This window comes from Labeo rohita, chromosome 7, assembly GCF_022985175.1.
Source record: "Labeo rohita strain BAU-BD-2019 chromosome 7, IGBB_LRoh.1.0, whole genome shotgun sequence".
NCBI lineage: Eukaryota > Metazoa > Chordata > Actinopteri > Cypriniformes > Cyprinidae > Labeo > Labeo rohita.
In genome coordinates this window covers 42,239,375-42,253,686 of record NC_066875.1, presented here as the reverse complement: position 1 = coordinate 42,253,686, position 14,312 = coordinate 42,239,375, and the positions used below count along the sequence as shown (strand labels likewise).

The 14,312-nt window shown below is 31.9% G+C and overlaps 1 long non-coding RNA gene across 2 annotated transcripts in view; it reads right to left on the bottom strand.

Annotated features, from left to right (window-relative positions):
• Positions 1-14,312, bottom strand: part of LOC127168781 (uncharacterized) — a 41,177-nt gene that overhangs the window by 17,590 nt on the left and 9,275 nt on the right. The window contains exons 2-3 of one of the 2 annotated variants that reach the window (XR_007828138.1): positions 13,872-13,941; positions 7,578-7,763 (exon numbers count right to left, since the gene is read on the bottom strand). This is a non-coding gene — a long non-coding RNA (uncharacterized LOC127168781). Of the gene's footprint in view, positions 1-7,577; positions 7,764-13,871; positions 13,942-14,312 lie in introns of those variants that run through there. The other variant, XR_007828139.1, reaches the window with a different exon arrangement.

The following is a 14,312-nucleotide window of genomic DNA, read 5'->3' as shown; positions in this document are numbered from 1 at the left end:
TGGTGGAGAGGGATTTATTTTACCCTCTGCTCACCTACACATCTTTAATATCTGATTGGACACAGTGATATATAAGACAGTGATTGTTAAGTGCTGTATGTGGGTTTGAGATAACGCCAGCCACAGGAGGTGAACCGCTCAACCGCACTCATTCAGGCCACCGCATGAGGAGAAAGCTACATTAAACATGTCTCATTAAGATCTCTGCTGCGATTTAGTGCCACTTTATGGACTCACCTGCTCGATGTTTTAGTGCAGTATTTGCCCCAAGATACAGAACAAAAAAAAAAATCTTTCAAGAAATGTATTTTATTTTATAACACAGTCATTTAAATACAGTTTAATGATGAGAAAAGTGACTGGCATATAGAGACACCAGAGTAGTATCATTTAAGGATAATATTTGTGTTACAAGATGCTGATTTAATTTTGCTTAACAAATCATTATACACCAATAGTTCATTATTCCGTGCTTGAAAAATCATGCTAATTTAAGGCCTGACGGATAAGAGCGCCTCTTATGACCCATGTTTTTCATCTCCGCTAACAGTTCAAAGGCTGCAATAAAGAATGCATTTCCATAATTTCCAAAAGCATCATGATATTAATAATGAATTTGTTTATTTTTATACAATAGTTTGTAATTAAATGGAAACTATTCAGTTTTTATGGAAATAATATGACAATTTATGTGTGCATAAATCTAACTATAGTACATAAAGTAAATATGAGACTTTTAAAGACCAAGTAAAGAAAATTTAAGGAATAAATTGAATGGATTACAAATACTTCAGTATTATCTCAGTAAATGTAAATTGTTTACAACTTTGAAGCATTGCATTGCAATACAAATTGCAAGAGATCACTTTTTCATTTAATTAAATAAATAAATAAATGCTTCTGTTCTGAATAAATAGATTACAGAAATGAAAGTAAAGCCAGAACAAAAAAAAATTAAAACTAAAACAAATAATTGTCTTTTTTTTTGTTGTTGTTTTTTTTATTTATTTTTTGCAGTGTACGTAACTTTTAATGCTGAGTTTATGAATTTAAGGCTTTTTGCTCCAATTTAAGACATTTTTAGGCCTTAATTTGTGGAAACATGGGCTTAATTTAATTTAACGTTTAATTATTTAAATACAAAATTTATATTTTTTAATAAATAGCATTTTTACATTTAATTATTTAACTAAATAATTAATTATTAAATATTATGTGATTTTCCATTTATTCATACTACGACCCAGAACAATTTTTTTTTTTAAAGTTCGGTACGATTTGAAGTAATTTTTTTTTTTTTTTTTATCTCAAAAACACTGCACTTGTGGAGTGAAATGCTGGAAAAAACCCAGCAAGAACAATTAAAAGATGCCTTTTATTATATCTTTTGCATGATTTAAACATCTGCCTTTAATTATTTTTATTTGGAGGCTCTTCTGCACAAATACTGATTATTAACATTTGATTATTAACCAGCATATTGTCAGTTAAATTAGTTTACAGCCCTAAACAAAAGTCACCAATCGCTTCATACATGGCATCTAAAACTTGGCAACTCTATCATGCATGAGAAAAACATACAGAGCAGCAAATGAAAGAGCAGTCATGTGAGTTATTTATGCACATACTGGCCTCTGCAGCCAACTCCCACAGGCATAAATAAATCAATTTATTGTTGTAAAGATGATGCTAAAAATTACATCTACTCTGAAGCGAGAACATTTGCATAGTGACTTAACTGACCGTGTGAATACCCGTCTTAATAAATGTGATTCAATTGTGTGTCGTTATACTGCATTGATATGAAATGCATATTTGGCCAAATGCAATAAAGAGACAAAAAAATCTGCAAGCCCCCAGGAAACAAAAAGCAAACACAATACCTCGTTGCCTCCGAGGAGAGCTGAAAAACTTGGAATGAGATTAAAGATTAATCTTCTCTGTTCCTGCTGAAGATGCTTTGGCAACAATTCAGAGGTAAAGGCACTAGATTTTGAGCTTGTTCTGTGTACAGAAGATCTGCAACTCATTTGTAGTCATTGTAGATTGTTGTTATATATGGCATCTGAAGATCTAAAGATCAACTCTCTTCTACATTATAATGAAATGGTTACTATTGAGAATGTCTGACAATAAAACAGAGTTTGATTTACTTTTTTATGAACAAAACTGTGACCTACGCTGGTTCGCAAAGGTTAGTCAATCTTAACAGAAGAAATTTATATGTAGAATACTTAAAAGTGCTTATTTAATTTTAATTTTAGCTGTTTTAGTCTTTTTTCTGTTTTGACATATATTATTATCATTATTTTAAATATGTCTACATAGTTTTAATTAAGTTAATAAATTATTTTTTTAAATTTTTTATTTCAGTTGATGTTTTAATATAAGAGTCATTTTTCCGTGAATCATCATTAGATGCGATGCATTTTTTTTTTATTCACTGAAAAGAACTGACTCATAAGTCAGTTGTTTGTGAATTGGACTGCACTAAATGCAACTAATTCACTGAAAAGAACTGACTCATACGAGTCATTTGTCTGTGAAGCAACATTAGTTGTGCTGCATTTGTTTAATTCACCATAAAGAACCAACCCGTAAGAGTCAATTGTTTGTGAATCGGACTATATAGATTTCAATGCATTTTACTGATTCACTAAAAAGAACTGATTCCTAAGAGACATTTGTTCATAAATTGGATTGCGCTAAATGTAACTTAGTAAAAGAACCGACTCAAATGACCGAAGTCATTTGTCTGTAAATCAGCATTAGTTTCGCTGCATGTTTTTGATTCACCATAAAGAACCGACTCAGAGTCATTTGTTTGTGAATCAGACTATACGGATTTCAACGCATTTTACTGATTCACTAAAAAAGAACTGACTCATAAGAATAATTTGTTCACAAATTGGACTGCACTAAATGTAATTGATTCACTGAAAAGAACAGACTCATACAAGTCATTTGTCTGTGAATCAGCATTAGTTTCGCTGCATGTTTTTGATTCACCATAAAGTACCGACTCAGAGTCATTTGTTTGTGAATCAGACTATATGGATTTAAATGCATTTTACTGATTCACTAAAAAGAACGAACTCATAAGAGTCATTTGTTTGTGAATTGGGCTATACAGATTTCAATGCATTTTGCTGATTCACTAAAAAGAACTGACTCATAAGTGTCATTTGCATTTGCACTGCATGTTTTTGATTCACTAAAAATAATTGACTAATAAGAGTCATCTGTTTGTGAATCAGACTATATGGGTTTCAATGCACTTTACTGATTCACTAAAAAGAACTGACTCATGAGTCATTTGTTCACAAATCGGACTGCAATAAATGTAACTGATTCATTGAAAGGAACTGACTTATAACAGTCATTTGTCTGTGAATCAGCATTAGTTGCACTGAATTTTTTTGCTTCACTAAAAAGAACCGACTCATAAGAGTCATTTAATTGTGAATCAGACTATACAGATTTCAATGCATTTTACTGATTCACTAAGAAGAAGAAGAACTGACTCATAGGAGTCATTTGTTCATGAATCGGACAGCACTAAATGTAATGGAAAAGAACCGTTTTATGGGAGTTATTTGTTTACGGGTTTCTCAATCTAAAAAATTATTGATGTTAATTCGAAAATCAATATCCAAAAAAAGAACTCAAAACTAGTCTCAGAGATTATTTTTTAATCAAACTGCAAGATATGAAGTTTTTTTCTTTTTAACATTTTTTGCTACTTTTCAAATGCCTTTCAGATCAAATCTGAATTAGTACATTTAGTCGACACAATGAAAAACAAACATCTAAACAAACCAATATTTCAATATTAAGTGTAGAAATCTATTCACCCATCTTATTTTGTCTGGCCCTCGAAAAACACATACACCCATGTGAAGCAAAACAAGTCTTCCCAACAGCGGCCACTGTTTGCCAGCTCAGCCTTCAGATCCTGTGCCGATTCTGCTCAATGGCCAGATAGAAGCAAGAGATGAAAGACTCAAACAAGGAGAGGCAGTCAAATATTTATGAAAGCACACACATCCCTCTCACAGACAAGAGAGGGAGTGCGAGGTGCCGTCAAGGTGTTTGATCGATGTAATGGAGTCCGTTTAAGAAGCGGTGGGTGCGTGGCTGATTCCCTGGAGCAGAGAGAGAGCGAGTTTGATGTGATAATGCACCTCGTGCCAGTTCTGTGCGCCATATGCCCATCCTTTCATTGGGGAGATCGGTGCAGATGGTCCGTCTCGCTGCTAATAAGGGGAATAGAGCAGGACGGGAAAAGGGGTGAAGGGATCCCTGGTGCAACACTAATGACAAGCCCACTGACAACACCTTCAGTCTAAAACAGCAGGGTCAACTTGTCCTGCCTTCTTCCAAAAATCACAGAAATCTGTCTTGTTGACTAGACGCTGAACTCCTGCTTGCCTGTTGAATTATTGCAGCAGAGGTAAAGTGAGTCATTTCTGTGCCAACAGCAGCACCACATGATGTACTCGTGAAAATAATGATTGTTTCCAAAAAGGTCTAATAAGGGAAATGTGTTTTTATATTTATAACACCAAATAATCTGGTGCTGTATTCACCCATAGAAATCTGTGGCTATTATTAGGTGTTTGAATGATTAAAAATAAAGAAATATTGTTTGTGAATCACCATTTCAATGATTTACTAAAACAGAACCTTCTCATAGTTGTTACATGGATTTGCAATGGTCAGGCTGCATTTTAATGGATCACTAAAAAGAACTAGCTTGTAGGCATCTGTTTGTGAATCGCCACTGGTTGCGCTACATTTTTTTGATTCACTAACAAGAACTAGTTCATAAAAGTCATTTGTTTGTTGCATTTAATGGATGCACTGAAAAAAAAACTTTCTCATAAATTGGCACTAGTCCAGCTTTTTTTTTTATTCACTAAATCGACTCATTAGAGTCGTTCGTCATGAATCATACTATGCTGGTCACACAGCATGTTATTGATTCACTAAAACGAACTGACTCACAGAGTCATTTATTCATGAATTATCCTATGCTGGTCACACAGCATGTTATTGATTCACTAAAAAGAACTGCCTCATAGTCATTTGTTTGTGGATTGGCACTGGTCTTGCTTATTTTTTTATTCACTAAGAAGAAGTGACTCAGAGTCATTTGTTTGTGAATCAGCACTGGTCGCAATGCATTTTAATAGATCACTTAAAGGAACTGGCTTATACACATTTGTCTGTGAATCACCTCCGGTTGTGCTACATTTTTTGATTCACTAACATGAACCTGCTCATAAGAGTCATTTGTTCATGAACAGGCATTTGTTTCGTTGCATTTTATTGATTCACTAAAATTACCTGACTCACAAAGTCATTTATTCATGAATTATACTATGCTGGTCACACAGCATGTTATTTATTCACTAAAAAGAACTGGCTCATAGTCATTTGTTTGTGGTTGGCACTGGTCTTGCTTATTTGTTTATTCACTAAAAAGAACTGACTCAGGGTCATTAGTTTGTGAATCAGCTTTGGTCGCACTGCATTTTAATAGATCAGTAAAAAAAAACTGACTCGTATACATTTGTTTGTGAATCACCACTGGTGGCGCTACATTTTTTTTCAATTCACTAGTGAGAACCTGTTCATAAGAGTCATTTGTTTGTGAATAGACATTTGCAGCATTTTATCAATTCAATGAAAAGAACTTGCTCATGAATGTTTTCACTAAAACAAACTCACTCACTGGAGTCATTTGTTCATGAATCATACTATACTGGTCAAACAGCATGTTATTGATTCACTAAAACAAACTGACACATAGTTATTTGTTTGTGGTTGGCACTGGTCTTGCTTATTTATTTTTTTTATTCACTAAGAAGAACTGACTCGGAGTCATGTGTTTGTGAATAGGCATTGGTTTTGCAGCATTTTATCGATTCACTGAAAACAACTTGCTCATGAATGTTTTTTTTAATTCACTAAAACAAACTCACTCACTGGAGTCATTTGTTAATGAATCATACTATACTGGTCACACAGCATGTTATTGATTCACTAAAACGAACTGGCTCAGTCATTTGTTCGTGGATTGGCACTGGTCTTGCTTAATTTTTTATTCACTAAGAAGAACTGACTCAGAGTTATTTGTTTGTGAATCAGCATTGGTCACACTACATTTTAATAGATCACTAAAACAAACAGGCTTGTATACATTTATTTGTGAATCACCTCTGGTGGTGCTACATTTTTTTCGATTCACTAGCAAGAACCTGTTCATAAGAATCATTTGTTTGTGAATAGACATTGGTTTTGATTCACTGAAAAAAAATTTGCTCATGAATTGACTGCTTTTTTATTCACTTAAATGAACTAACTCAGAGTCATTTGTTCATGAATCATTCTATTCTGGTGACACAACATGTTATTGATTCATTAAAAAAAAAAAGTGGCTTATGAGAGTAATTTTTCGGGTATCGAACTATAGTGGTCGTGCTTTATGGTTTTGGTTAAAATGACAGTCATTTGTTTGGATATTTGACTGGACTAGTCACACTGGGTTTTAGATTCACTAAAAAGACCCAGTTGTCCACCTTATTTTCCCCATAAGAGTGGCTGACTTAAATTTTATGTGCCTGTTTTCTGGTCTCATCCATGTACAAAAATGCTAATTTTGCTGCTTGCTATTGCAAATTGGTGCATCTTACCATATTATTTTAATGTTTTCTCTTAATTATGAACACATTGGTTTGTAGTACAAACAGTTTTACTGTTTACTGCACATTGTTATTCCTCTCGTTATTTCCCTATACCGGCTAATGAACAGGAAGTCTTGCCCATAGGCTTACTTCCATGTTAAAGAATAAGGTGGATATGTTTTTTAATATATATTTTATTTCAGTTAACAATTTGTTTTAAGCAAGAGACAGTTTTTTATGTTTTAGTTTTAGTTAAAGAACCCAGCCTACAACTTCAAATAATTTTTTCTATATTTTTAGCAGGAGTGAATGACTGCTTGCTTGTATTCAAACCAAGATTGAAAGGAAGGTCTACATGGCACTGCATTACATTCATTTGAAACTAACCAGCGACTGTATCAATAAACATGATTTCTTCACACTCCACCTACTAATAAAAGCATTCAGCATACAATTCCCCTGAAAGCAGTGAGGTCAGAGGACAGGTCATTACTGATGGACAGTTTAAGACCTTAGGGTATCTGTCCCTTTCATCACAGTCTCTGCTGATATTTCCATGCTTGTTTTCTCACTGTCAGCAGCCATCTGCTGTGCCAAAATGTAAGCAGTGTTAAGTGATGGCAGTGTGGCAGAGCTGTGGGGAACCTTGGGTAAAGATTCATTCTATCTGACTGGCATACACTACATGTCAACAACTCAGTGTGGCCTTTAATACCTGGACGAGCATTGATTTTTTTTTTTTTTTTATGCAAAGATCATTTGCATGAACATCTTTGTGAATAGCAATAGAGAATAAATGAATAGTTCACCAAAATGCAATGAATGAATAAAAATATATATATCTCTAAACTATGTGAAAAATGAGCTAAAAATGTACTCACTCTCAGGTCATCCAAGATTGGGGACACAATTTTTCATTTCTCAAGATGTTAACTGATGGACTGGAGTGGTGTGCATTACTTGTGGATTATTGTGATGTTTTTATCAGCTGTTTGGACTCTCCTCTTGACGGCACCCATTCACTGCAAAGGATCCATTGGTGAGCATGTGATGTTATGCTAAATTTCTCCAAATCTGTTTAAGAAATTATGAAACAAACTCATTTACATCTCAGATGGCATGTGGGTGAGTACATTTTCAGCTAATTTTCATTTTTGGGTGAGCCATTTCTTTAAATGGCATTCAATCAGTTAAATTACAACGGTTTTCTACAATCAAAAAAAAAAAAAAAATACTGGATTTGAAAGATTATTATAGCTCACCTCAATGCATTAACACCAAAAAATAAATAAATAAAATAAAACGCATTGCCCAGTTTGTTTTGGAATACAGGTATGTATAGATATAGATGAGACTTTTATTAGCATGCAATAATGACGACTGATGACTTAAAAAAAGAAATGAAACATCCTGTTTACTCAAGATTTTGAGCAGTATTGTACAGGAGTTAAACAACTTCAGTGCAAACTGAATCACTCACATTCTCATTCTCGCATCACTGACTCACTAAACAAGCATTATGGCAAATTTATTCTTAAAGCTGAACAACATAAATAGCCATTTAAGCTGTGACTCTGTTATTATTATTCAGCACTATAATTAACCATATTTATGACTATTATTATTCGAATTAATTCACAACCAAATAAACACACAAGTCATATGAAGACATTTATGATACTTTTATGGTCCTTTCACTTTGGAAAGTCCCATTTTTTAACTGCAATGGATAAACAATTGTAAATTCTTTTGTGTTTCTGAAAAGACACATGTGGTTTTGGAGGAACATTTTTGGATGAACATTTCCTGTAATATTAAAATTAATGTTAGAAGAGTCTAAAGCAAATGCATGCCAAACAGTAATCTTTTCTCATAATCACACAGGTATTTTATGTTGTCATGAGCAGCCAAACATTCCAATTGTATTCCATTTAAATTTATAATTCTATATAATATATACCTTTTGTTCTGAAATGTTCAAACTTTGGCACATAACTCATCCCAAGAGTCAAGAATGATGTCTCAAATCAATGAACTTGTTATAAAGGAGAAATGTGCCATTACTTTTCTATCTGACTTTTGATTTTTGTCTGGAGGCTGATGAAACAGGAAGAACATTGTCATGCACTGATGGCATGTTCAGACTCTGAGCCCCTCGAGGTCCCAGTCATATCTAGGCATGAAAGAAAAAGTATATATAGACAAACAGATATTTCTTTATAGTATTTCAGAGTGTTTTAAATTCTCAACTGTGATGTAACATGCAGATAATACACTTAAGGAATAAATTAAGAAAATTGTTTTGTATTTTTAAGATTTCTGAAATATAATGTTTAAATTAGGTCTGTCAGTTTAACAAGTTAACTTAATTAGTTATGAAAAAAAGAACACAATTAAAATATTTTAAGCCGATAACGCTTTGACCCCACCTCCAGACCTGTACATCATCTTATATTTCATACATGTCATTTCAAATCTTTCTTTTGTGGAACACAAAAAATACTGAGATGTTTCTCAAATTGTCTTCTTTTGTGTTCCATAGTTTATGTTTATGTGTAACAAATTTTGTGCTGAATCAAATAAAATATTTCTTTCTAAAGCTACAATTTGTAGGGAGAGAAAGGCAAGACGAGCATTTGAGATTAAGAAGTATTTAAATCGTATTTTTTTAATGAAAATAACCAATCGTTTTGCTAGACAAGAACCTTCTTCCACGGCTGGGATTGTTTACAACTGCATTTGGGATCATTTGAAGCTGCATTTAAACTGCATTTTGGAAGTTCAAAATCGGGGCATATCATATCAGTCCATTATATGGAGAAAATGCAGAAATGTTTTTCTCAAAAAACAATTTCTTTACGACTGAAGAAAGAAAGACATGAACATCTTGGATGACAAGGGGGTGAGTATATTATATGTGAATCTTCGTTTTGGAAGTGGAATTCTTCTTTCTCATTTAATACAAAAATAGCTTTAAATAATCTTTTTTTTGGGTATTCTGATAGTCAAATTTATTTATCAATTAATTAGATTAATCAAAACATCATGTAATTAGATTAAAAGTTTTAAATGGACTGACAGCCCTAGTTTAAATATGTAAATATTATCTAATTAAATATGCACTAATTTGCATACATTTTCAGAGCAGAACATTGTTTTTACTTTGTTGACCTATTTAAGTTTTTACAGAGAGGATTTTGGATATTTGTTTTCATCACTCCAGAAACTGTTAAATATATATCAGGTTAATAATATATGAACAAAGTGCTCTTTAAACACCTTCAGATTATAGATAAACCTGTAAAGTTTGATATAAAAACTACTGAAATTAAGATTTCTGGCTCAGTGCATGAGATAAAAAAGCCAATTTGAGAAAATAGCCTGTATAGTAATTGAAATCTACAGATGCAATTATAACAATTCATTAAATGTATATTTTGTATGTTTTCTTTCCACTAGTCTGAAAGACACGTTATGAAAGCAAAATAGCCTGAAATATCAAAATAAATAAATAATAATGGTCTGCTTGTAGCGTCTAGCCTAAATTCATTCTGGCACTGCATACTCACACTGACAGCAATCTAACACCCATTCACTTCAAAACACAATATCTTTAACTTATATGTTTGTGCAATACATATTTATATTGTCATAAATGGTTGTCATTGCTGAAACAAAGGCTAAGTGCTGCCTATATAAACTTATTGCTTTTATTTCATTTTGAAGCTAAAGTGTATGATGCAGGGCACAGTAATATTCTTAATCAGGGCAGAATCAATTTGATCATGTGATGATCTTATTAAGCTCTTCACAAACTCTTTTATGTGTTAGCGCTCCAACTGTTTGGATATGCAGCCAACAGCAACTGGCACCGCAGGGTTCTAATGTGCACAAGTCAAACATCAAATGTGTGAGCTGAAAACCTGGGTGTGACGCTTCCAGCTACAGATTCTACAATGAAGCTGCATTTTTAGTTTCTCAATAGAGTAAAAACCACCCAGCAACCCTGTGGTGCAGAACGTTAAACGCAAAGTACTAGACATCTATCACGTGCGATCTGAAGTAAGAAATGCCAAAGTCTGGCATGATGAGAGATGTTTTTACCTTGTTTTGTAAAAAAGGCTGCATGTATTTATTCAACAGTACAGTACAACATAAATATACACAATAATAACTTAAAAATATTTAGAAATATTATCATTTAAAATGAGTTTCTATATTAATATATATTTTAAAATGTAATTTATTCCTGTAATTCAAAGCAGAATTTTCAGCATCATTACTCCAGCCTTCACTGTCACATGATCCTTCAGAAATCATTCTAATATGCTGATTTGCTGCTTAAACAAATATTATAATAAATGTTGAAAACAGCTGACTAATATTTTTGTACATTATTAAATAACAATGCAAATACACTATGTCAAATATATGATTAAATAAATATACAAAAATAGAAATATATAAGTATGGTAATGACATAATTTCGCAACATAAATGTAACCCTTACAATCATTATTCCATCACTCTCTCTTTTTTTCTTAAAATTGTTATGCTTGCTTGCATTCGCCTTCCAGGCAAAGAGAGCTGTCTAATCACGCTAATTGTATTACATACAAAATGCAAAGTTCATCAGAAGATTTTGTGGTTTAATGAATGTTGTTTTTATTATATTAACATGGTCAAATATTAGAGCAACACTGGGATGGTTTGTTTCCCTGAAAGCTAAATAATTAGCTAAATGGATTTCTCCATTACCACACAATTTGTTAACATGGATAAGAGATGTGCAAGAATAACTACTACTTCTTTTTGCACTTATTTTATTTTTTTAGGCATCTTTTATCTTCCTAAATTCAGATTTTTATTTTTATTTTTTTTTACTAAATTCCTTTTTTTTCCATTTTAATATTTCTATATTCCATTTTTGTTTTTTTGTTTGTTTGTTTTGATTTTTCTAGACTCTGTTTTAATGGTTACATAAAAAAAAAATCATGATATACGTATATATACGCATGTGTGTGTACTGTGTATATTTATTATGTACATATAAATACACACACACACACACACACACACACAGTATATATTTTGATGTATTTACATGTATATATTTTTATTGATATAATTAATATTACATATGAATACATTTAATATATAAACATACTATTGTTCTTAAATATATTCATGCATGTGTGTGTATTTTTATATGTATAATAAATATACACAGTACACACACACATATATTATGCAAACAAAAACGTAATTTTTGGGATGTGATTAATCGCGATTAATCGCTGCACAACAACAACAAAAAAATTAATCAAAAAGTATGTCTGATTGAAATCATGAAATGTGGACAATTTAACAGGAATTCATTAAAAATGTACACATTTAACTTATATACATAAAACCTACATTTTTAAGCTCTTATGAAATACTTTTTTTTCTAAATTCTGTTTTCCATTTATTTTCTTGATTTCATTTTAATGATTTTTATTACATTTCATTAATCAAAAGCATCTCTTATTAACTGATTTTATTAAAATAATTTCTTTTTTAATTTTATTTTCTTTTCATAACTTTATTATATTTTTTTTTATAATTTAATAAAAAATTATATAATTGTAATAATACAATTACATAACTTTTATAATTATAATAAAAATTATAAATATATACATTTTCATAATTACAAATTCTATAATTTCTTTATAATTTTTTATATATATATATATATATATATATATATATTTTTTTTTTTTTTTTTTTTTTTTTTTTTTTTCCTCTTTTTTTTTTTTTTTTTTTTTTTTTCTTTTTTTTTTTAAACATAAACAATCTTTTCGCTAGATAACACCCTTCTTCCTCGGCTAGGATTGTTTACAACCGCATTTGGGTTCGTTTGAAGCCGCATTTAAACTGCATTTTGGAAGTTCAAAATCGGGGCACCATATCAGTCCATTATATGGAGAAAAATCCTGAAATGTTTTCCTCAAAAAAAATAATTTCTTTACAACTGAAGAAAGAAAGACATGAACATCTTGGATGACAAAGGGGTGAGTACATTATATGTGAATCTTTGTTTTGTAAGTGGACTTCTCCTTTAAGTGTACTGACCAACTTTTGATTTATTCATCCAAATTTGGCAAATTTCATGACATTCCATATTACACAGTAAATTCCTTTTTTTATGACAGGATTCCACATTGCGGAAATCACAGGGCCCTAAATGTGTAATATAACAAATGTCCAACATTATGCTGTCACTGTGAATTGAGACAAGACCTGACCCTCAAGCAGATTTGCTTTGCTGTTACTCACATTCAAGAAGCCAAATGTCCTAAAGTGAGCAAAAAAGACCAATTCTAGTAAATATTCAGAAAAGCATTTTGACATTTCACTTCATAAACTTTGTATTTGCTACTGCCTAAAAGGTTTTCAGATGGTGAGGTTGTTTGTAATTTAAAATATGCAGTATTGAGGTTCAATATAAGTGATTTTCAGACATTCATGCCTGTAAAGATGTGAAAAAATTGCTTATACCCTTCCTATGCTGTCTGTAGTTGTAAAATGGCTATAAGCAGACCATACGTACATGAAAGTGTTTTCATTTTATACATGAACATTATTTTTGACAATATTTATGAACCTCTCCTGGGTGTGTTGAATGAAATGGCTGGGTCATTACTTCTATATCATTACTGAGCTTCTGGGAAAACTGTATGTTTGCATCTCAACAACTAGGCTACCTTCGCATACACTGCACATGTGTGCTTTAAATATATAAACGATAATCCATATGTTACATGTATTAGCATTGGCTGCCTAATGAAATATCGTATGTCTCATTAATTGCATTCATGAGTTTCATTAATTTAATATTGTCACACTAGCAGTGTTTCGAATGCCTCATAGAGCAGCTGAAGTTGAGCACCTCGTGGCATCAGAAAGCGCAAAGAATATGACAGATGTCAGAGAAGTTGCCTGGGCAACAGGGATTTTTGTTCCATGATTGATTCACTGCAGTCACCAGCCAGACATTACAAATGAGTCAGAGAAATGAGTCCCCAGGAATTATTAATGCTGACAAATCTATTGACTGCTGCTTAGCTGAGGGGAATGTAGATGAGGAACTGCAAAAACAGTGAGTGTGACTATATCCGTGTGAAAGGCTCCACTTACTGAATGGCTGAAGCGGTTACATGGTGCGTTTTATCCCCTGAAGTCCACTTATGATGTTAGTCAAGACTTCCTGCAATAATAAAAAAAAGTTTGTATTTAGTTTTTATATGCACAGTTTATATTGGTTGCACCGTGAAACTGCATTTATGAAAACAACTGCGTTTGCATCTGATGTGGTAAGCAAAGATTATTATGTACTCTACTGTCAAGTACACCAAATTTTTAGTTAATTTTTAATTTAATTATGTTTTATTTTATTTTGATCTAATCCAAGGTGAAAAATTTGATTCATGCTGGTATTTTTTTATAGACTATTACAGTATTTAGTAATGTTTTAAATTAGCTTTTTATTTTAAACATTTCTTTTGTACTTTTTAATTTTTGTGTTATGCATTTGTGATTTTTATTTGTTTTTTTAATATTTCACTTTTAGGTTTAGTA